General features: G+C 36.9%; 1 long non-coding RNA gene across 4 annotated transcripts in view; it reads left to right on the top strand.

The window, feature by feature from the left end:
- The window catches only part of LOC144578271 (uncharacterized), a 117936-nt gene that overhangs the window by 84158 nt on the left and 7964 nt on the right, over positions 1–25814 (top strand). For 2 of the 4 annotated variants that reach the window (XR_013523742.1, XR_013523739.1), the window contains 2 exons: positions 5967–6085; positions 16878–17056. This is a non-coding gene — a long non-coding RNA (uncharacterized LOC144578271). Of the gene's footprint in view, positions 1–5966; positions 6086–16877; positions 17057–18134; positions 18240–25814 lie in introns of all 4 variants that reach the window. The other 2 variants (XR_013523740.1, XR_013523741.1) reach the window with 2 other exon arrangements.

The following is a 25814-nucleotide window of genomic DNA, read 5'->3' on the forward strand; positions in this document are numbered from 1 at the left end:
AGTGTTTTTAAACTACTTAATAAAACATACAAAAGTTTTGTTCATATTTTTTATAATTATATATAAAAGTTTATCATTTCTATACCTATATGGATTTCTATCTCTCCATATTTTATATGTATATACATATATAACAGTTATATAATTTACTATGTAATTTATATAATTGTAAACATTATATAAATTTATATGACATCAATTATAATATATAAATTTATATAACATTATATACATTTAAAATATTTTTATAATTTATTATATAATTTGTATATATTTTATATATATATAATTATATATACATTTTTCTAACATAAAAGGAAAATGCCCATACCAAATTATGACGATTATTTCTTTTTGAATTACCTATCTAAATGCCTTTTTTTCTGTTTATCACAAATCATAAATTTCATAGATTTCATATATTGCTTTCAATATGTTTAACAAGTACTTGTAGATTGGAGATAACATAGTATAATATGACTTATCTTGAGGTTAATTAATATGTAACTATATACATTGTTACATTTTCTGCATTTTTTTTTTTTTTTTTTGAGACAGAGTGTCACTCTGTCTCCCAGGCTGGAGTGCAGTGGTGCCATCTTGGCTCACTGGAAACTCCACCTCCTGGGTTTAAGTGATTCTCCCGCCTCAGCCTCCTGAGTAGCTGGGGCTAGAGACACATGCCACCATGTCTGGATCATTTTTGTATTTTTAGTAGAGATGGGGTTTAACCATGTTGGCCAGACTGATCTTGAACTCCTGGCCTCAGATGATTTACGCTCCTCAGCTTCCTGAAGTATTGGGATTACAGGCATGAGCCACAGCACCCAGCCTTCATTTTTCTATTCTTAATAAATAGCATGTTTTTACAGGTAATATTTTTCAACATCACCAAAAAGTATGAATAGAAAAAAGAAAAAGAAGAACTCTCTTTATAGCAAATAACAGGCAAGTTATTTCTGCCTTATAAAAAATATTAGCATAGTTTAAATTGGGAAGATTTTTATTTCCTATTTGAGTTAAAAACCCCTTTGGCCATTAAAGCTAAGATCCACCAAGAGTATGTTTAGGAAGGAATGAACAAAGTAAAGAAGGAGCTACTCCTCTGTCAAGAAAGTAAGAGAAATTGAAGAGAAATTGTTTAATTATAACTCAAGGGAATGAGGGTGGACAGCCGAGGATATTTGAAATAGAGTCAGGGGAGTACAGCTATAAGGAGAAATGAGACAAAAACAAGCCCCAGGCACACAGCAGAAGTTGTGGGCACACAGAGGCCCAAGACCAATAAGAAATTTCATAGCGAGAAAGAACTGATTAAGTACCCCAAAATAATGAAGTCTAGCATTGCATTTGAAGTTTTTGTTTTCTCATGCTTATGTTCCAACCAGGCTTCTGATTGACAATCTGTATCAGCAAGACTTTAGTAAAATTATATACAACAAACATTTTTAAGCAGTGCTTTGGGAAAATAAAGTCCCAGAGTCGTATTCAGCCTGAGGCAAAGTGGGTAAGCCAATAAGAGATCCAAAAATGGTGCAGCAGGTGAAGTGAAGCCCAAAGTTAAGGTGTAAAATAAACCAATTGAATTCCTACCCATTCTCCCCTGAAATACTGGGATGCTAGTCATCATATGAGAGATGGGACTCATTCTGTTGTTCTGCAAGTATTAAAATTACTTCTGATCTCAGAAAATAGAAGGATTGGAGATTTGTCCAATCAGAAGAAAATATGAGCATATATGTCATATGAGATTCCCTTCAAATGACAGCACTGAAAATAACCAAAGTATCAAATCATGAAGATATTCACTTATTAAATGCAGTCCAAAATATCTGGAGTACTGTCATGAGAACAAGCCTTGGGCAACTATACCCACAACTTGCCTGGTGTACATGGTACCTCTTTATGTGGTTTTACATGAGTAAAAGTGCACAGCATCTGAACTATTGTTTTAAAACCACGCGGCTGGGCATGGGGGCTCATGCCTGTAATCCAAGTACTTTGGGAGACTGAGGTGGGTAGATCACCTAAGGTCAGGAGTTTGAAACCAGCCTGACCAACATGGAGAAAACTCCTCTCTACCAAAAATACAAAATTAGCCAGGCCTACAAAATTACATGCCTGTAATCCTAGCTACTCGGGAGACTGAGGCAGAAGAATTTCTTGAACCCAGAGGCAGAGATTGCAGTGAGCCAAGATTGTGCCATTGCACTCCAGTCTGGTCAACAAGAGTAAAACCCCATTTCTAAATAAATAAATAAACAACAAAAAGCATGCAAAGGAGCTGGGCATGGCTCACACCTGTAATCCTAGCAGCCCTAGGAGGCTGAAGCAAAAGGATAGCTTGAGGCCAGGAGTTCAAGACCAGCCTGGGCAACATACCAGGACCCTGTCTCTACAGAAAAAAAATTTTTAATTCATCACATGTGATGGCACATGACTATAATCCTAACTGCTTAGGAGGCTGAGGCAGAAAGATCACTTGAGCACAGCAGTACCCATCATATATGTGATTGGCTTTCAATGTTGTTCCAATTGGACCTGTTTTTTGTTTTATTTTATAACTGTAATGCATTTATGCAAGTTTAAATATATTCAAAGTGAAATATACATCAAGAATTTGTGAATTGCAGCACATTCTACAAAACAGTTTGGAAACCCCTATGCTAAGTGATTCCTCTACTGGAGCACTCACGTGCTAAAGAGTAAAAAGCATCTACTGGTAAAAAGTTGATGAAGCCAGTATGGATGGGTGAAAAATTTCAATTATAGGGAAAACTTATTTTCCTTTGCCTGCCATTTACATGCCATAAACTTTGCATCATCTTAAACAGCCATGGTGCAGTGGAAGTTTTCACACATGGGTATGATAATTTAAAAATGATTTGCCTTTGCTTTCTTGTTCACTGTTTCTTGCCTAGTGACACAGTGTATTATGAACTGAGTTGTTCCCTTCCCGCCCATACTCTCCCAAATTTTTATTTGTTTGGTAGGGCTGCAACAACAAAATGCTACAGACTAGGTGGCTTAAACCAAAGAAATTTATTTCTCACAGTTCTGGAGGCTGGAAGTCCAAGATCAAGGTATTGGCAGGTTTGGATTTATCTGAGCCAAATTTTTATATGTTGAAGCCCTCACTCCCAGTATCTCAAAATATGACTAGATTTGGAGATAGTCCCTTTAAGGAGGTAAAGATTAAGTGAGTTCATTGAGGTGAGCCCAATCTGACATCACTGGTGTCCTTGTAAGGAGAGGAGATTAGGACATACAGAGACACAGAGAAAAGGCCATGGGAGGGTACGGAGAGAAGGTGCCCACCTATAAGCCAAAGTAAGGGCTCAGATAAATCCAAACCTGCCAATACCTTGATCTTGGACTTCCAGCCTCCAGAACTGTGAGAAAATAAATTTCTTTGGTTTTAGCCACCTAGTCTGTGGCATTTTGTTGTTGCAGCCCTACCAAACTAATACAATACATAAAGATCAAGTCCATTAATAAATGTGTTTGTTGGTTTGGAATTGAAGAAAACTGTCTAGCATGTACATATCAAATCCATGATTTACTGTTATTAGTGTAATGCCATAACCAATTATACTATCACAGAGATGTGTGCAGAGAGGTATCATGAAAGGAGAGCAAAGGCCACTTAGACAAACTTTGGGTGTCTTAGCAAGGATGCTGTCATGTTTAGAGAGTGCTATGGTTTAAACGTACCCTCCAAAATGCATGTTGAAATATAGTTGCCACTGTGACAATATTAAGAGGTGGAATCATTCAGAGGCCTCATAAATAGGTAAGTTTTGTTTTACCAGGAGTGGTTTCCTGATACAAACTGAGTTCTAGGGCCTCTTCTCTTGATCTCTCTTGTGCTCTCTCTCACCTTCTCTCCCTCTACCAGAGGATGATAAAGCAAGAAGACCCTCACCAGATGCTAGCACTTTGATAGTAGACTTCCCAGCCTTCAGGACTATGAGATATAAATGTATTTTCTTTGTAAATTGTCCAGTTTGTGGTATTCTCTTGTAGCAACACAAAATGAACCAAAACACAGAATCATATTTACTTTTTATATTATAATGCTTTTCTCCCTTGAAGCAAGACATTATATTTGAGAAGCTGTTGAACATAAAAAAATATGTTTTTTTAACATGTTTGTGGATATAGAAACTTTCTACAATATATGAATATTTATACTTGATAAATACTGGGGCAGTTCTAGTATGATCCTGGCCACATTTCTGGGCATTATGGTACCTTGGACTTTTAAAGTATATTTGTTTGCTGTTATAGAAGACTAAATGAACACTATGCTTTCAATAACTACATTGTCACTAAAATTCAGAGAAGTGGATGCACTCCTGACCTCACAATGCCATAGCTTTGAACAGTTTCCTGTGTATATGTCAAATCACAAAGAGCTATTCTTATATGAAGTGATTGGTTAGACTAGATATTGAAGTAAGTGCATACAGCTTCAAAATATCTACAGATCTTAATTTAGACAGAAAAATTATAAACTTCAAAACTTCAACTGAAAAATTTTTGAAGGGATAGGAATAGCATGGATACACAAACACCAGTCTCTAGTGATAGAAACTTATAGAATTTTCAATGTCATTTTAAAGTTACTACTGTAAAAGTTTGGACTTACCAATTAGGAACAAAAGACAAGTGGTGACCTATATATACATATTTTTGAAGTCAGCTTAGTTAAATCCTTTAACAATGTGTGTTTAATAGTTTTTCAGGCACAAAACAACTCTATTGAAAGTGAGAGAAAGAAATCAGTAATTATAAAACTATAATACCATCTTTTAGCAAAAATTATAGAACATGAGTCTACCGTGGCAGTAATTATATAAGCAAATTTGGGAGAGAAATAGATATTTTTAGTAAAGGACTTGTAAGTTGCTGTTGACTTTTTTAAGCTCTTTCAAAGATTTATATAAAACTGGCCAAAAGCTTGATGATTTGTCAACAAGCCTATATTGCAGGAAAATTAGGAGCCAGTATACATAGTTTATCTAATATAAAGGAACTAAAGGAATGTGTTATTTTGTATTTTGTTTAATGTAAACATTGAAATTAATCGAATGATTCAAATGCATGGATTTTCAAGATTTATAATTGTTTACATTACCATCACTCTGGTTTTCAGGTCATGAAAGGACATTTAATTACATCGACTAGAGTAATGCATGAAGAGTGTACTTATTCTGAATCTGTAAATGTATATGACCTAATTGGTCTAACTGGCTAATATCTCAATGCTATTTAAAGGTGTGGAAACTTTCTCAAATAAACTTATTAAAGATAGTATAAAAGTTATTTTTAACTTTTTTTTTAAGCAGAGAGTATAGCAAATATTTGGGTTTAACTGTAGAAGTTGGTCACTGCTACTTAAAACTTAGACTCATAGTTAACAAATTTCAAGGCACACTGCTATGGATATAAAAAATTATGATAAATAATTTCTGCTTCTTAAGAAATGTCTGATATTGTAGGAAGTATAAGACATATTCACATGAAATATAATTTATGCAAAACAGTGAAATTACCAGGAAGAGTTACAACATAAGATAGATCTTTCTGACCTATGAAAGCAAAATAAATTTGTTCACTGTAAGTATAAGATGAGCTGGCCCTTGAAGGATATGTCACAATTGAATATGATAAGGAAAGGGTGGTTTTGACAAAGGCAAAGGATCAAGAAAACATTGTGGGGCCAGGCGCGGTGGCTTACACTTGTAATCCCAGCATTTTGGGAGGCCAAGGCAGGTGGATTACGAAAACATTGTGCATGTTTGGAATTGATGAGTAGATGTATTTTCTGGGATATCTGAGTAGGTGGGATAGAGCTGGAAAAATAGGATTGGGTTTAGTTGTGGAGAGTATTAAATGAAGCCAGATTCAGAAGTATGGATCTGAAACATTGTTTTAATGTTATCATGTGTTTCCTTGGTTAGCACATCTTCAAATCCAAACAGAAACAAGACATGGAGGAGTTGAAAGTGGATGAATTTGTTTACCTGAAAACAGCAGTTGTTCATCATATGCCTCTTACCTGAAGAGAGATTTTGCAAAAGTAAGTTGATGTAGAAATTTTAAACAATTGGTTTAAATGATGACATAAAAGTCTTCCTATGTCTTGAGAATGAACTCAAACTCTAAAAGAGAATTTCTCAACTGTACTGCATCATACAGGTCAGTTGAAACCTCCTCTGAGATGAGTCCTCAATACTACCTGACAGTAGGTGGTGAACCTTTGTGGTTTTCCTGCCCAGCATCCTTTCCTTCTACTTCAATCCCATTTCACTTTTCCCATTACATATCATTTGGTAGAACTGCCAGTTAAAGTACTTGAGCTTCCCTATCATCAAGAGGAACACTTGGCCAGGTGCAGTGGCTCACGCCTGTCATCCCAGCACTTTAAGAGGCTGAGGCGGGCAGATCACCAGGTCAGGAGTTCAAGACCAGCCTGGCTAACATGGTGAAACCCGGTCTCTACTAAAAATACAAAAATTAGCTGGGAGTAGTAGTGGGTGCCTGTAATCACAGCTATTTGGGAGGCTGAGGCAGGACAGTTGTCTGAACATGGAGGCAGAGTTTGCTGTGAACAGAGATCGCATGCCATTGCACTCCAACCTGGGCAACAGGGCAAGACTCCATCTCAAAAGAGAGAGGAACACTTGACCCAAGATCAATCAAATCCCCTGTCTTTAGAATTTGATTCCTTAGCAGAATGATACAAACAATGAAACTCTGAGGCAAAATATCTCAATTTGTGTTACCCTAAAGAGGCCATTCAATAGTTTCTGTTAGCAGGTGCCATTCTCATTTCAGTGCACTGGGACACTATTCTTCAGTTTTATCTTCATACAGCTAGTTGTCCTATATGTCTCCAAGAAATTAGTTTTTGCTTATGTGTTCCACAAAGAGTTTCTATGTCTTACAACTAAAACACTGTCTGGTGCTGGGCAACTTCTAATAGTGGTTAGGTGGTTTCAGTATGACATGCTATTGTTAATGGGTTATACTGAGGATCTTATAGGCAAAATGACAATATAGTTTATTGTCTTAAACTGGAATACTTTTGAAAGTCAAAGTGAATACCATTAAAAATTAAGCTATGACAACAGGTGTAAACAAGACTGGGATATATATTTTACCCTTACTTATAGTGTATCTTGTATAAAGGATCAGATAAACAAACTTTGGCTTACATTTTGATTTTTTTTTAAAGAGGTGAGAAGGAATGGGCTGGTCACTGAGCAATCATCTGCTTCTAAAAAATTTTGAGATGCCACTTCTAAGATTCCAGGTTGGTGGTTCACCATCTTGGGAATTTGGCCTTATACTTCAAGTCTTACAGGGAAGTGTTAAAAAATAATAGCTGAGGTTGTTACTTCAGCCAGACGTATTAGTCAGGGTTCTCTAGAGGGACAAAACTAATAGGATAGATGTATATATAATGGGGAGTTTATTAAGGGGTATTAACTCATACAATCGCCAGGTCCCACAAAAGGCCATCTACAAGCTGAGGGGCAGGGAAGCCAGTTCAAGTCCCAAAGCTAAAGAACTTAGAGTGCAATGTTCGAGGGCAGAAAGCATCCAGCACGGGAGAAAGATATAGGCTGGGAGGCTAGGCCAGTCTAGTGTTTTCACATTCTTCTGCCTCCTTTTTTTTTTTTTTTTTTTAATTTTTTATTGGATTATAGGTTTTGGGGTACATGAGCAGAGCATGCAAGACAGTTGCGTAGGTACACACATGGCAGTGTGCTTTGCTTTTCTTCTCCCCTTCACCCACATTTGGGATTTCTCCCCTTCACCCACATTTGGCATTTCTCCCCAGGCTATCCCTCCCCACCTCCCCCTCCCACTGGCCCTCCCCTTTTCCCCCCAATAGACCCCAGTGTTTAGTACTCCCCTTTCTGTGTCCATTCTGGTCCCACCTACAGCAGATTAGATGGTGCCCACCCAGATTATGGTTGGGTCTGCCTTTCCCAGCCCACTCACTCAAATGTTAATCTGTTTTGGCAACCCCTCACAGACGCACCCAGGAATAATATTTTGCATCCTTTAATCCAGTCAAGTTGATACTCAGTGTTAACCATCACATCAGGTAATAAAGTTACAGGCATTTTTTTTTCATTTTTACTAAATCATTAATGTCCTATACTTTAATAGTGAACAGAGAAGAAAAAGTAAACAACAAAAAAAAAAACAACAAAAACAAAAATATCTACCTACTCAACTCTGAGGCCAGGTGCTGTGGCTCACGCCTGTAATCCCAGCACTTTGGGAGGCCAAGGCGGGCAGATCATGAGGTCAGGAGATCGAGACCATCTCCTGATGGTCTCCTGATGGCATGGTAAAAACCCATCTCTACTAAAAATTTACAAAATTAGCTAGGCGTGGTGGCATGCACCTGTGGTTCCAGCTACTCAGGAGGCTCAGGCAGGAAAATCGCTTGAACCTGGGTGGCAGAGGTTGCAGTCAGCTAAGATCCCACCACTGTACTCCAGCCTGGATGACAGAGTGAGACTCCATCTCAAAAAAAAAAATTCCAGATTAATTCCCTAGACAGTCTAGAGTACAATCTGGGCTGGGAGGGTAACTCATCCCTGTAATCCCAGTGCTTTGGGAGGCCAAGGTGGGAACATCACTGGAAGTGAAGAGTTTGAGATCAGCCTGAGCAATGTAATGAAACCTTGTCTCTACTAAGAATTTAAAATTTACCTGGGGGTGGTGGAACATGCCCAGAGTCATAGCTTCTGGGAAGCCTCAGGTGGGAGGATTGTTTGAGCCCAAGAGTTCAAGGTTACAATGAACTATGGTTGTGCCATTGCATTCAACCCTGGGTGATGGAGTGAGACCTTGTCCAAAAAAAAGTACTGTCTATAAGACATAGTCTTGGCCAGTATAGTGGTTCACACTTGTAATCCCAGCACTTTAGGAGGCCAAGGCAGACAGATCCCTTCAGCCCAGGAGTTGGAGACCAGCCTGGGCAACATGGTGAAATCCCATCTCTATAAAAAATACAGACATTAGCCAGGCATGGTATCATATGCCTCTAGTCCCAGCTACTTGAGAGGCCAAGGCGAGAGGATAGGTTGAGCCCAGAAGTTCAAGGCAGCAGTAAGCCATGTTTGGGCTACTGTACTTCAGCCTGGACAATAGAGCAAAACCCTGTCTCAAAAACAGAAAAAAAAAAGAAGAGAGAGAGAAGCCTACTGCTGAGATCCTTTTGAATGTTATTACATGCAAAATAGGTCAATAGCATTCTTTTCCTAAGGAATAAAAAAATTGCTGAAAGTGTTCTAAGAGTAATTAGCCATGCCTATTCCATGTATATGTGTACATACATAGATGTGTGCTGATCATAATTTTCATCTACTGAGATACACAATTAACACAGATATTTATTATTATTATTATTATTATTATTATTATTATTTTGGGAGGAAGGGAGGAAGGCAGGAAGGGAGGGAAGGAGGAAGGGAGGGAGGAAAGAAGGGATGAAGGAAGGAAGGGAGGAAGGCGGGAGGGAGGGAGGGAGGGAGGGAAGGAAGGGAAGGAGGGAAATCAAGCAATGAGAGAGACATTGCCGACCTGGATCTAGAGGTTTACAAGTTGATTTCTTTTTTTTTTTTTTTGAGAGAAGGAAAGAAAAAAAAATGACTAAAGGAGAGGAAGAAAGAGGAAGAGAAAGAGGGAGGGTGAACGGAAATATTGCTTTATTCTGAAAAAAATGGGTATTAATAATGGCCAATCAATGTTTCATTTAAACCTATGAGTAGGTGTGATGTGGTATTGACAAGAATGTATATTTTGTGTATTTTTATATAAATTTTTATTAAGTTTACTTGTTCCGGATCTGAGTTTGAGTCCTTGATATCCTTACTAATTTTCTGTCTCATTGAATCTAAGTCTCTATGTATCTGGGTGTTAGGATCGTTAGCTCTTGTTGTTGCATTGATCCTTTTACCACTATATCTTTGTTGCTTTAAAATCTATTTTATCCAATATGAGAATTACAACTCCTGCTTTTTATTTGTTTGTTTATTTATTTATTTTTGCTCTCCGTTTGGTTGGTAAATCTTTCTCCAACCCTTTGTTTTGAGTCTTTGTGTATCCTTGCATGTGAAACAGGTCTGGATGTAACATGCCATTGGGTTTTGGCTGTGTCTTTTGATTGGGGGATTTAGTCGATTTAAATTTAGGGTTACTGCCATTTGATGTTAACTGGATGTTTTATTCTTTTGTTGATGTAAATTCTTCTTTATGTTGGTGCTCTTTACTTTTTGGTGTACTTTTAGAAAGGCTAATACTGGTTGTTTCTTTCTGTGTGTAATGCTTCTTTCAGAAGCTCTTGTAAAGCAGGCCTGGTGGTAATAAAATCTCTTGCTTGTTCATTAAAGATTTTATTTTTCCTTCAGTTGTGAAGCTTAGTTTGGCTGGATATGAAATTCTGGGCTGAAGGTTCTGTTCTTTGAGGATGTTGAATATTGGCCCCCACTCTCTTCTGGCTTGTAGAGTTTCTGCTGAGAGATCTGCTGTAAGTCCGATAGGCTTGCCTTTGTGGGTAACCTGACCTTTCTCTCTGGCTGCCCTTAGTATTTTCTCCTTCGTTTCAACCCTGGTGAATCTAACGATTATGTGCCTTGGGGTTGCTCTTCTTGAGGAATATCTTTGTGGTGTTCTCTGTCTTACCTGGGGTTGAATGTTGACCTGCTTTGCTAGTTTAGGAAAATTTTCCTGAATAATATCCTGAAGGGTATTTTCCAGCTTGGATTCATTCTCTCTGTCGCATTCAGGTACACCTATCAAACGTAAATTTGGTCTTTTCACATAGTCCCACATTTCTTGGAGACTTTGCTCATTCCTTTTTATCCTTTTTTCTCTAATCTTGTCTTCTTGTTTTATTTCATTTAGTTCGACTTTGACCTCTGATATCCTTTCTTCTGCTTGAACAATTCAAGTGTTTAAACCTGTGCATACTTCTCGGAGTTCCTGTATTGTATTCTTCAGTTCCATTAATTCACTTATATTCCTCTCTAAGTTGTCTATTCTTAATAGGATTTCATCAAACCTTTTTTCAAAGTTCCTAGTTTCTTTACGTTGGGCTACAACATGTTCTTTTAACTCACAGAAGTTTCTTATTATCCATTCCTTGAAGAGTGATTCTGTTATTGGGATGCGCTCATTCTTCATCAAGCCTTGTCCCATTGTTGATGTTGAACTGTGATCATCTTTAGAGGGAGAGGCGTTCTGATTTTGAGTGTTCTCAGCCTTTTTACACTGGTTTCTCCCATCATTGTAAATTTATCTTCCTGTCGTATTTGAAATTACCAACTTTCAGATTAGATCTCTTGAGTGAACGTCCAAGTTGTTAGTTCCCAGGGCCAGAACAGCGGCGTTAAGACTGATGATGCTTTTCTGCCCAGGATTCTCCTGTCTGGCTTCCTTCTTGTGTCCATAATAGGCACCTCTCCAGATATTTATTATTAATAAATTATTTGATAATACAAGTTTTTCTGTAGACCAAAAAAATGCCCAAAGGAAAAGAACATGGTATAGTTTTGTAGTATACAGAATTATAGTAAATGGTGCTTGGCAATTCACTTTTCAGCTGTTTTCCACCTTAGAATTTTTAAGCATACAGTTCTGCTGCCTGGGAAGCTTGTTCCTAACTTTCCATCTGGCTAACTTTAAATTATCTCTCAGGTTTCAGCTTAAATATTATTTCCTCAGCAAAGTCTTTCCTACATGCCAAAATCTAAGTCACATACTCCTGTTCTGATCTTCATTATATTCTTTTTCCTTCACTGCAGATATTTGTCATCATATATTTATGTATATTATTTATTTAATATCTTTTTTAGAAGAATAGAAAGAAGAGTGCTGGGAGCAAAGGTCTTATATGCTTAAACCCTTATTAAATATACATCCAAATTAATGAAAAATCCACTAATTTCAAAAATTGTATATATTTTTTGGCCATATGTTAATTCTGTGACACATAAACAAACATGGAATAATACATATAGTCTTCTATGTGATTAAATTTGTTTCAAAAATCTGTGTAGTTTCCAAGTATTATCATTGTACAGTAATTGTACAAATCTGTAGGCGATATTTAATTTTCCTTTAGTCAGAATAGCAAACACACCACATAAGAAAACAAAGGAAACATCAAACCTATCACTTCTCATAATTGAAGACAGGGAAAACTTTAGTCTCAATGGGAAAATAACAAACATGTGCATGCATGGTAGAAGATAAACTGACCCAAAAATGTAATTATCAATGATGCTACCGAATAGTAAATGTGGCCAGGTGCAATGGTTCATGCCTGTAATCCCAGGACTTTTGGAGGCTGAGGCAGAAGCTTCACTTAAACCCAGGAGTTTGTGGTCCAAAGTGGCTCCCGCCAGAGGTCATGGCGCTTGCGAAGGTGAGGTCATCAGTTCAAGGCTAACCTGAGCAACCTCATAAGCTCAAACTGATTGGCAAAAAAAAAAAAAAAAAAAACCCAGGAGTTCAAGGCTACAGTGAGCTATGATGGTGCCACTGCACTCCAACCTGGGTGACAGAGAAAGACCATGTCTCTAAAATAAATAACAAATAGTAAATGCTTAATTTAGACTTCCCAAAATATTCCTGAGGAAAAAACTGTTACTTGCGAAATGAAAAATTTTCTTGCAGACTGATATTCTCCTTAATGGGTCTTAATAAAAAGTTACTTGTATAGTTGTTTGCAAACCTTTATAAGTATCCATTGCTGTTGCCAGGGATCCATGTAATTCAGGTAAGAGTATTTATTGTTTGCTTACCTCACATTTTGGCAAAAAATTTGCAGTATCATATTAACACAAATAATTGACCTTTAGAAAAAAATTTTTTAAAAAACAAAAATAGCATGCTTTTCCTCTTTCACCATCTTGTAGAAACCTGATGTGTATTTCAAGCTTCCTGACAGGATTAGTAAAATGTGTAAGTTTATCCTTTTGACAGATCCATAATCTTTTACCACTTTATTATGATTTTAAAATTGGTTTGCAGATGAGGAAAGAGTGTAAATCGATGAGATTCAAGACTGTCAATTACTTTTTCCCCCCATGAGGATCTTTAGAGCACATTTCAGAGGTATGGAACATTTAACAAAAGTACCTTAATAGAAAAGATTAAGTAGGCAACAGAACGTGTGACTTGAGTCTATTAATATCATGAAAACAATAAAATAAACCAATTATTCTCTATCATTTTAAGAATAGTATTTTAGCACAAACTAAATAACTACAATGCATTAATTTAGAGATGTGATTAAGTCATTTAGCATTGAGCTGCAAAACAAGTGTAAACCAAAGAAAGTAAAACCAGGAAACGATCCAAGATGGCCGATCGCTAACATCCCGGGATTGCAGCTCTCAGGGAAGGCGCGGAGAACTAGAGGACGCCACACTTTCAGACAAATTCTGGTCGCTCACGGAGCAGGAGATCCCCCAGTGGGGGAAACACATGGGAGGCCAGCGCGACTCTCGTGGCCGGTGCAGCGGTTCCGCCGGCACCTTGGCGCGGCAGCTCTCGGAGCAAAGTAAACAGGTTCGGAGGACCAGCCGGGGTCCCCAGCAGGACACCAGAGCCCGGCAGCAGCTGTGACGGCACCTCAGCGCGGGAGCGCTCGGCGCAGAGTAAACAGGGTCGGTTCCCCTTCTGACAGAGGTTTGGAGCCCCGGGAGGGCAGAGTCGCCTACTACCGACACAAGAAGGAAGCCCGACAGGAGAATCCTGGGCAGAAAAGCACCATCAGTTTTAACGCCGCTGCTCTGGCCCTGGGAACTAACAACCTGGACGTCCACTCAAGAGACCTAATCTGAAAGTTGGTAATTTCAAAGACGGCAGGAGGATAAATTTACAATGACGGGAAGAAACCAGCGTAAAAAAGCTGAGAATACTCAAAGTCAGAACGCCTCTCCCTCTAAAGATGATCACAGTTCCACATCAACAATGGAACAAGGCTTGACAGAGAACCAGCGCATCCCAATGACAGAATCACTCTTCAAGGAATGGATAATAAGAAACTTCGGTGAGTTAAAAGACCATGTTGTAGCCCAACGTAAAGAAACTAGGAACTTTGAAAAAAAGTTTGATGAAATCCTATTGAGAATAGACAACTTAGAGCGGAGTATGACTGAATTAAAGGAACTAAAGAATACAATACAGGAACTCCGAGAAGTATGCACAGGTTTAAACACTCAAATTGTTCAAGCAGAAGAAGGGATATCAGAGGTCAAAGTCCAACTTAATGAAATAAAACGTGAAGAAAAGATTAGAGAAAAAAGGATAAAAAGGAATGAGCAAAGTCTCCAAGAAATGTGGGACTATGTGAAAAGACCAAATTTACGTTTGATAGGTGTACCTGAATGCGACAGAGAGAATGAATCCAAGCTGGAAAATACCCTTCAGGATATTATTCAGGAAAATTTTCCTAAACTAGCAAAGCAGGTCAAAATTCAACCCCAGGTAATACAGAGAACACCACAAAGATATTCCTCAAGAAGAGCAACCCCAAGGCACATAATCGTTAGATTCACCAGGGTTGAAACGAAGGAGAAAATACTAAGGGCAGCCAGAGAGAAAGGTCATGTTACCCACAAAGGCAAGCTTATCAGACTTACAGCAGATCTCTCAGCAGAAACTCTACAAGCCAGAAGAGAGTGGGGGCCAATATTCAACATCCTCAAAGAACAGAACCTTCAGCCCAGAATTTCATATCCAGCCAAACTAAGCTTCACAACTGAAGGAAAAATAAAATCTTTTATGAACAAGCAAGAACTCAGAGATTTTATTACCACCAGGCCTGCTTTACAAGAGCTTCTGAAAGAAGCATTACACACAGAAAGAAACAACCAGTATTAGCCTTTCTAAAAGTACACCAAAAAGTAAAGAGCACCAACATAAAGAAGAATTTACACCAACGAATGGATAAAACAGCCAGTCAACATCAAATGGCAGCAACCCTAAATTTAAATTGACTAAATCCCCCAATCAAAAGACACAGCCAAAACCCAATGGCATTTTACATCCAGACCTGTTTCACATGCAAGGATACACAAAGACTCAAAACAAAGGGATGGAGAAAGATTTACCAACCAAATGGAGAGCAAAAATAAATAATAAATTAATAAAAAGCAGGAGTTGCAATTCTCGTATTGGAGAAAATAGATTTTAAAGCAACAAAGATATAGTGGTAAAAGGATCAATGCAACAACAAGAGCTAACGATCCTAACACCCAGATACGAGACTTAGATTCAATGAGACAGAAAATTAATAAGGATATCAAGGACTCGAACTCAGATCCGGAACAAGTAAACTTAATAAATATTTATAGAGCTCCCCACTTCAAATACACAAAATTTACATTCTTGTCAATACCACATCACACCTACCCATAAGTTTAAATGAAACATTGATTGGCCATTATTAATACTCAATTTTTTTCAAAATAAAGCAATATTTCCATTTACTCTCCCTCTTTCTTCCTCTCCTTATTTTTTTTTTCTTTCCTTCTCTGAAAAAAAAAGAAATCAACTTGTAAACCTCTAGATCTAGGTTGGCAATGTCTCTCTCATTGCTTGATTTCCTTCCTTCCCTTCCCTCCCTCCCTCCCTCCCTCCCCGCTTCCTCCCTTCCTTCCTTCCTTCCTTCATCCCTTCTTTCCTCCCTACCGTCCTTCTTCCCTCCCTTCCTGCCTTCCTCCCCCCACCAAAAAAAAAAAAAAAAAAAAAAGAAAGTAAAACCAAGTGTGAAATGACTGAAAAGGGAAAATGCAGTATTGGCATAAGGCCACTAGAGGGTGAAATGAGAAACATAGCTACAATTTCATGTGAAAATATTTCTGTAAAACACTTCATTTAATCAATATATGACAATTTATTACATTTAAAAGCATTATGTATCTTCACAGAATTTTACTTTAAGAAAAATACCCATACTTATTCTGTGAGATGATTTATAACCAGAGACGAGGTGATTATTTGATTTCAGCCAACTAACCAGAAATCACAGCTCTTCTACATCTTTAACATGGCAACTATTTTGCTATTTTTAAAGTGAGTGATTCGAAAATAAACCAAAAGCTAAGACTATATTATGTTTTAGTTAATATATTATTTATTATTGCTTAGATAAATCTAATAGATCTAATTTTAAAAAGCAAAACAATACTTATTTTGAATGTATGATATCTATAATTTAAGCATAACCAGGGCCAGGCTCAGTGGCTCATCACACCTGTAATCCCAGCACTTTGGGAGGTCAAGGTGGGCAGATCACCTGAGATTAGGAGTTCGAGACCAGTCTGACCAGCATGGTGAAACCCCACCTCTACTACAAATACAAAAATTAGCCAGTAGTGGTGTCGCGTTTCTGTAATCTCAGCTACTCGGGAGGCTAAGGCAGGGTGAATTGCTGGAACCTGGGAGGAGGTGGTTGCAGTGAGCCGAGATCACACAGCTGCACTCATCCTGAGTGACAGAGCAAGACTCCGCCTCAAAAAAAAAAAACATTAAGGGTAACCGCACACTTGGTGACAATATAAATTTTCTGGCAATTCACTTATGAAGAATGTTTAAATTAATTACAATTTATAATAAATCCCAAGTTTATTGTTTTAAGTGTCACAAAGGCTCACTGACTTCTTTGGTGTCTTCATTTTAGCCACTAATTAGATTTATTTAAATCTACTTAATTAAGCTGAGGCAGCTAGATATCCCTTGGTTCTTTTACTTTTAACCTGAAACCACTGTAAGAAAGTGTATACTATTCCATGAATATGCTTCCTTTCTAAATTTTACTAGTATTCACTTCATAGGCTTTTTATTATTGTTTTTGATGATGAGTGTATTGATGACGATGATGATGATGGCTGACATTACTGAAGCAGATCCTGTTCAAAGTATATAACATAAATGAACTCCTTAAATGTGCCCGGAACTATTTGGAATGTATAATATGAATAAAATCATCCAATCCTCAACACAAACCTCCGAGGTAAGTTCTATTTATCTTGATTCTGTAGATAAAGAAACTGAGGAACAGAAAGATTTAGTAACTTACTCAAGATCTCATGCCAACAAGTGGTGCAGCCAGGATTTCACGTCTCACAGCATAGACACAATCACCCCTTGGTATCTGCAGAGGATTGGTTCCAGGACTTCCCACAGAGTTCAAAATCCATGGATACTCAAGTTCATCATATAAAATCGCCTAGTACAGTCGGCCTTCCATATCCGTAGATGTGGAAACTCCTGATACAGAGGGTCTACTATACTGGAAGTCTTTTTACTTCGATTATTTAGAAGTAGTTTACTTCTGCTACCTGAAAACCACAGATAGTTTAACATTATCAAGCTCTCGTCTACCAAGATGCAATTTTGGGTCTGGGCACGGTTGCTCAAGACTGTAATCTCAGTGCTCTGGAGTTGGAGACCAGCCTGGGTGACATAATGAGACTCCATGTCTATAAAAATGATACAAAAATTAGTGAGGTGTGGGGGGACATGCCTGTAGTCTCAGCTTCTTGAGAGGCTGAGTGAGAGGATTGTTTAAGCCCAGGAAGTAGATTTTGCAGTAAACTCTGATTATTCCATTATGCTCTAGTCTGGGTGACAAAGCAACACCCTGTCTCAAAAAAAAAAAAAAAAAAAAATGCAATCTTGCAATGTATACCCATTTTTGGTTAATATTTTCATTTTTAGATGCTATCATAGATTTATATAATTTTTAAATTCCCTAATACTATGACATTATGACATGTATGAATATCCTGCTTCCTGAACTATCACAACATATCACAATGTTTTCAATTTTTTATCATGTCTAAATGGTATATATAATATTGTTCCAGGTACCAAAAGAATTGACTCGTGCATTTTATCTCAGTTTTCATAGTTGCTTTTTCTTTTTTGTAAAAGTTATATTAATATAGTTATATCATTATTACTTAATGATTTAATATTTAATATCTATGTAATAACTAGCCTTACAGTTTTATTATTTGCCTGTCGTTTCTTTTTATGTAATAACAATAATATTGATGTTGCTGAATGAAAACATAATATTGAAGCAGCTTGGTAATATGGAAAAAACCAAAGCTACTGGAAGCCACGCCCACTGGACTAAATATCAGAATATGAAGATTTTATTTCTGACTTTGCCACTTACGTGACATCAAGTACGTGACAACTTTCTGAGTTCAGAAAGTCAGTGATCAAAAAATATATATCAAATTAAAAAGGACTTTGTGACACCTTTAAGTCCATAGCATAGTCAAATAATTTAAAAAATATTATTTAAATAAGATGAATTATAATTAAAATAGTTAAATGTGCTTTTGTCCAAAACACCAAATAAATATCATACAATTTAATTCTGCTAAGCGTTACAATTCATGAACGCATATAAAGAGGAATAAGTTTTGCAAAGAAGGTTGAATCCAGAATGTGAAGGATTCTGAACACCTCTTTATCCTCGGTCTAAAGGAAAATTGGGGCTCACTGAATGTTTTGCAATAGAATAATGACATTAAGTCCTGAAATTTAAGAAAATGATTTTTACAGCTATGTTTAGGACAGACTATCAAGTGAGAATTGAAGAGAAGAGGCCAATTATAACAGTATAGGTAATAGAAATAGAATGTCTGCATGCAAATTATAGATTGTAATGATAATTTACCTTACATTTGAAAAGAAATTCATATTGGTGAGTAAATTCAAAAAAATAGGTAAATCTGATTTTGTCTATATTTTAGTTTATTGCAAATAACTTAAGCTATGTTTATAAAGCAAGTTGTTGAGAACAGTTAATCTATTAAATTGAAAACAGGTTTGCTAAGATAACTTTATAGCTCCCACTTTGGTGAATTCCTTGGATCATTTAATTTTGAAAAAAGCACTTACATAAATTTCCATAAGTGAATGGCAATGTTTTGATTAAGTGGTTTACCTATTTATTAACATTTTAGTGATAAGATTAACCATAATTCAACGATTCAATACCCTTCTTGAGTTGACTTCAACGTAACACCAGCAAGTAATATCAAGAAATATAAAAATATAAACAAATACACAACATCACTTAGTGATAATGCTGTCACAATTTTTTTATTGGTTCTATAATGACATAAAGCCAACATATGCGAATCACAGCAGATGAGAAGGCAGTAAGGGTAGAAAAACTGAAGCAGTGAGTCAAAATTTCCCTAAAGAAATTCAGAAGAATGATTTACGACATTTTCACTCATATTCAGTAACAGAGAAATGACATACAGGCACGACTGCGTTGGAGAGAGACACCAAAATACAATCATAGAAGCAGGAGACACTACAAGACCAATAATAGAGGGAACAAGACTTTGAATTAAGCTCACAGTGGTCACAAAACAGAACATTCTACTTTTTGCCACAGCTCTTAAGATACAAAGGTAATGTATAGTAACCTTACAGAGATTCACTTTAATAGACCACCTCTTCATGAGAAGTCTATTTTGGCATGTTTATCTCTTCATGAACGTGTGGGATTCAGTTTCATGGCACAGCTATATCTAAATTTAACTGTGCCATGAAACTGAATCCACATATTAAATAATAACTGACATCTGTGGGCATATTTAGGAAAAAGCATGTTAATATACTCCATTTCTGTTATATGCAATGTGGCCATTTTTCAGCGTATTTTTAAAAGATAAGCTTTTTTATATGAATTAAGATGAGTTTATGTTGGTTTCAATAAAAAAGATTTTTTTTGTCTGCCAATTATTTCTTAACTACACAAATTTAAGTCCATGTAAAAGTCTCATAACCCTTTAGAACATCAGAAGTGGCTTAACCAGAACTAGGGCATAATGCTGAGGCAAATTTACAGCAAAAAAATGTCTCTGTCTTAACAGCTGTTAACTGCTGTGCTCAGACTCTCCATGCTGTTGCTACTCATTTAACCATAGAAATGATTGATATAGGTAAAAATAATTCTCACCGCTTAGATGGCAGAGAATAAACTTCCCAGTTACCAGCTAAATATCAAGAACTTGTTAGATATAAATCCTGTTACTGATTAGATAGTGCAGCTTTATAGCCCTTAAGTAAGAAGAAAATCAGAAGCTCATTGGAGTTGATTTAAACAAAATTCTCAAGGTTGGTTGGAGATAGGAATCAATCATTCTTAAAATCAAGCTAGCTCAACAAATATAGAGTTGTAAACAAGATTACACATAAAAGGGAAAAATGAAATGGAAGTTTGTTCACTTCTTAATAGGTTCAGAAGAAGAAATATAATCAATCTTAGACCATTAAATAAACAAATAAGATGGATACTGTGTTTAAGATATAAATTTTAAATTTGTACCTTCTCTGCAGGAAAAATTAAACATAAACAAACTGGATGAAATATAAAATTGGTTTATAATCTGCTAGAAAGTATTGCTGTATGTCTAGTTGCAGAAGGATTCTTATTCTATGTCTATTTAATGCCTTAAACTATGTTGCAAAGGAAAAAACTATATATATAAAATCAAACTCCTGAGCTTTTGTCCTACCTAATGACAAATGACTCATGTGATTTATTCTTTCAGTTGACCTGCCCAGGGAATTAATTTAAAGAATGCTGGATGTTGCAACTGTGTCTGGCATTGCTAATTTGTTGATGACTTGCTCATAACAATTTCTCTGAATTTCTAGTCAATGAGATGTTTTTTAAGTGAGTAGATTTAGAAATTCCAGTTTGGGTTTTTCGTTTGTTTTTAATAGAATTTGCTGGCAATAGCTGGCCACTGGTGACTGAGGAGCCTCAGCTATAAACTTGACCCTTTTAGTCTCGTTTACCTGCCACGTTATTCCTCTTGCCACTATACATTGTTTTTCAGAACATTCCCCCTTCTTGGCAGTAAGGGATTAACACAAGACAGAGGTCAGAGGGAATAAGTATATAAAACATCGTGGAAAGAAAAATTTGCTGACAGGAAAAATTAGCTGACTATCAGAAGTCTAAATTCAATCCTGGTAATAGAACTAACAAAAGTTACTAATATAATTAACTAAGCAACTAATGCTTCAGTTTTCCTTCATATTTAACAGTAGGTGTTAGAAATCATGCTATCTGAGGTTCTTCTAGCGCTGTAATTTATTATTCTGAGTATGTGAAGAAGGATAAATTAAAGCATCATGTATTATTGAAGCAATATTTGTTACAACACAATGGCAGTACTTATTTTTTCTTTTTCACAGAAACTAATGTATCAACTTCAAAACATCATAATTCCATTTCCATTTCTAGTTACAAAAAAAGTAGAATGTGAACTATAAAGTTTGATAGAATCTGTGGAGATCTTTAGATATATTATTATAATATTCACTCTATGTCTGTTCAAGATACCTCTTTATACTGAATGTCTATGAGGAACAGCTCCTTTACTAGTGGAAATAGCAGCCAAAGTCATTTAGGTAAGGCTTGAAAGTGTACAATGTTTATAAGTTGTCATAGAGCAACAAAAAAACTATGTAACGGAATAATTATGAAGACCAAATATTATCAACTAAAAATAAATAATTGTTTTCATTATCTTTAGTTTAGATCACTGAGATACATTTCTGTGTCAAGTACTGCCAAGAATGGGAAATTTTATTGTACTTGCAAGCTATCAAGTTGGCCTGCCACAATTTTTGGTTGCTAGCAGAAGACATGAGACTTCTGGGTCAGAGAAAAAGAACTTTATTACTCATTGTATTAGCTGATACCAGAGTATTATCTTTTAGGCCTGTACTCTAGTTCCCACAGACAGATTAGAAAAGGGACAGATGCTATCTATACGTGTAGTGGGTTACATTATTGAAGAGGAATTCTGAGCTTAGGAAACAGATTCTTTCTAATGAATAATAAGCGTGACTGGCCTTTCCCCCATACACAGAATACATCATATGTATTTATACACAACAATAAACAAATATGGCTTTGCTCCAGAGGAAGATACCATCTCCATCTTTCAAGGTTGTTCCCTATCCAAACATTTTTAGGAAGAGTTCAGACAAATGCTGTAAGTTCCTCTGCTAGCACGGTGTACAGAAATTTAAGAGACCTTTGGAGAATTATGCCCAACAATATGTTAAATCAAGTCTTTTTAAGAATGGCTAATCATCAAGGTCACATTAAAGCAAAATATGTATTATGCTGTACAAAAATGTTTACATTTTAGATATTTATCATAATTGGAATTTGGGAAAGTGGTGGGATTTAAAAAAAAAAGAAGACAGACCGGAATAGCATTTTAACTCAACAAGTATTTATGTAGAGTTTATTAAGTTAAAGGCTATCATCAAAGTCTTGGACAGCTTCCATTTTGCCAAAGCCAGTGGTCAGTCCTATGTCTATTTCTCATTCCATCACTCAGCAGCACTGACCAGTAGACTACCTTTCAATCTTGTAACACTTCCTTCTCGTGATTTCCAAGATGCACCGGTATCCTGGCTTTTCTCTTACCTTATTGGTAGTTTCTCTATAGGATACTTTGCTAATCTTGATTCATAGGACAAAACTGTGAATTTTAGCGTGTCCTTCAATGAAGTTCTTCTCCATCTACTTTTTTCTATATGGTCTCATCAAGTCCCACAAATTAAAATCGAATCCATATTATAGTTACCCAAATGTCTCTGTGGCTGAAAATCCTGCCCAGATCACTGGCCAATTGTGCATTCATGTTTCTCCTAGGATGTAATCGGAATGTCAAACTCAACATGTTCAAAACAGAATTCTTGGTTTTCTTCAGCTCAAGAAAATCAGTTTCTCCTGAAGAACTTTTCATTTCAGTTAACAGTACAAATATCAACTCAGTTGCTCAGGCCTCAAACCCAGATGTTATGTTTTATTTCTGTCTTTTTTATATCCTTGACAAATAATCCATTGGTAGGTCATGTCAGCAATACCCCAACATATTCCTGGCATTTCCTTGCCATCTTTAATACAGTGTTTTTGTACTAGCTATTATGATTTTTTGCCTGTTCTATTACATTTGTTTCTTAAGTGTTTTTATTTTTGCCTAACTGTGGCTCATCCCTACATGGCAACCAAAGTGACTGTTTTTAAATGGCTTAAAATTTGTTTAGGCTTAGATGGTCATGGTGGTTCATGCCTGTAATACCAGCATTTGGGAGTCTGAATAACAGGTGGATTGCTTGAGCCCAGAAGTTCAAGGCTGCAGTGAGCTGCAATAGCACTACTGCACTTCAGTCTCTTATGCAGAGTATATCTTGTCCCAAAAAAAAAAAAAAGATCTCCAGCTTAAAAATTTTCCAATGATGTCTAAGTTTCAACAGAATAAAACTCAGCTTCCTACAGTGGCTCACAAGACTATTCGGATTTAGCTAGTACTTGCTTCTGGGTCCCAACCCCTTTTTTTAAAATTCCGCTTTCCCAAATATTCTCTGAACTTCATCCACACTGTCTTTTTTATTTCCTCAAGCACACCAAACTTTTCCCCATCTTGGATCCATTTCATTTGCTCTTCACTTTGCCTGGAATATTCTTCCCCCAGATTGCTGTATGGCTGTGTCTTTCTCATCAGTTAGATCTTGGTTCAATTTTATCTCAGAGAGATTTCTCAGGTCTCCCACTCCTTCCAAGTCAGTCACTCACTGTAGCAGACACTTTTTGTTGCTTATTCTACAGCGGCTATTTGATGATATAACCTTGATATTATTCACATCTTCTAGAAAACCAAGATCTTCAAGGGAGACTGCACCCTTTCTAACCCCAAATGAAGATGCTTGATGGTTTTTCTGTGTTTGTTTTTATTGTTATTATTGTTTTAGACCGAGTCTTGCTCTGTACTCCAAGCTGGAGTACAGTGGCATGATTTCAGCTCACTGCAACTCCCCCCACCCACCCACCCCACTTCCTGGGTTCAAGTGATTCTCCTGCTTCAGCCTCCTGTGTAGCTGGGACTACAAGCAAGTGTCACCACCACCAGCTGATTTTCATATTTTTAGTAGAAATGGAGTTTCACTGTGTTGGCCAGGCTGGTCTCCAACTCCCAAACTCAAGTGATTCGCCTGCCTCAGCCTCCCGAAGTGCTACAATTACAGGCATGAGCCACCCACACCCGGCCAAGATACTTGATTATTTTAAGGCATTCATCATCACCTCAGACTATTAACAATTGATTGGTTTAGGAATAAACATGTTATATAATACAGAGGAATGTTTGAGTTGGGGCCAGGACATTGCACTTCTAGAAAAATGTATCTCACTCTTTAAAAGAATGCTGCCTTTCCTATTGCCAGGATATCATTGTCTGAAAATGACCCCTGAGACTGCTGTTTTGGAGTCGTCAGGATATCCAAGCAAAAAGGATTGGCCAACATGTTGGAAATGGCAAAGCAGAAAGAATTTCTATAAATGATGAAGTCAATTAGTTCTCGAATTCATTATCCTGGAACTCTTCTAGCCCCAAACTTTATGTCGTATGAGATAATTTATATCCTCATTGAGTAAAATTTTTGTTCTTTTTTTTTCTGTAACGAGAAAGAAAGCATCCTTACTGCTATATTCAATATCCCATTGTCTTATTTTTTCTTCTTAGCACTTTTCTCATTGAGGCCAGGGACCTTAACTGTCTTGTTTATCACTATAAATACAGCACTCAGAATATAGCACTTGGGCATAGTAGGTGCTCAGTAGATATATTTATTTTTATTTGTCTATTTATTTTTCTTTGAGGTAGAGTTTTACTCTTTTTACCCAGGCTGAAGTACAGTGGCGTGTTCTCATTTCACTGAAACCTCTGCCTGCTGAGTTCAAGCAATTCTCCTGCCTCAGCCTCCTGAGTAGCTGGTATTACAGGCACACATGACCACACCCAGCTAATTTTTTTTTTTTTTTTGTATATTTATTGGAGATGGCGTTTCACCATGTTGGCCAAGCCAGTCTCAAACTCCTGACCCCAGGCGATCTGCCTGCCTTGGCTTCCCAAAGTGCTGGGATCACATGCATGAGCAACTTTACCCAGCCTATAGATATTTTGAAATCAATGAATAAATGAGACAAAATCAATGTCCGAAGAAGCCTATAGCGTATTTAAAAGAATTTAATTTTTCACACATCCTTGCATGTGCAATAGGTATAATCATCCTTTAAGCTATGTTAATATACTTTTCTCTTTCATCTTTCTATGCCATGTAGTCTTCTCCCAATCAACTATTTTCTTTGTAGGGGTTTAGGGTTGTTAAGAAAGAGAAAGCAGTACCTGCTCAGAAGTGTTCTACAGAACAAAAGGAGGATATTTTTTAGTGTCTTGCAAGACAATTTTCTAGACTCCAGGTAGTTTTAAAACAAAAAAAGAATTTTCTAAATTCTCGAAACTGTCATTGGCATACTAAGATCCCAGGCTGCCCACCTGGTGTGCTCAGATCTGCAACAAAGTAAAGAAACCAAGAAAATGAGTCTTCCCACCTGTTGAGAGAGATGGGTTAGAGAAGTTTCTGGGGTAGGCAGCAGGGAGAGATCCTGGAAGCAGTTCAAAGATTACTGGAAAGGCTTCCATGTGATACCCGCAGCACTGAAGGAAGGAGGTGCCTTGGGGCAGTGAACGTCAGAGAGGTTGAAGTCTTTCACAATGGAAGTTAAAATGTCTGAGATGAAGAGCTTTAAAGGGTTTTGGCATGATGCCATAAAGGATTAAAGCCCGTCTCTTTAGAAACATGATAAGAGCAGTCGCAACACAATGAGAGCCAGCAAGAATCCAGAGGACAGTGCATAAATAAGT

The sequence above is a fragment of the Callithrix jacchus genome, chromosome 11 (assembly GCF_049354715.1).
Source record: "Callithrix jacchus isolate 240 chromosome 11, calJac240_pri, whole genome shotgun sequence".
NCBI classification, from domain to species: Eukaryota; Metazoa; Chordata; class Mammalia; order Primates; family Cebidae; genus Callithrix; species Callithrix jacchus.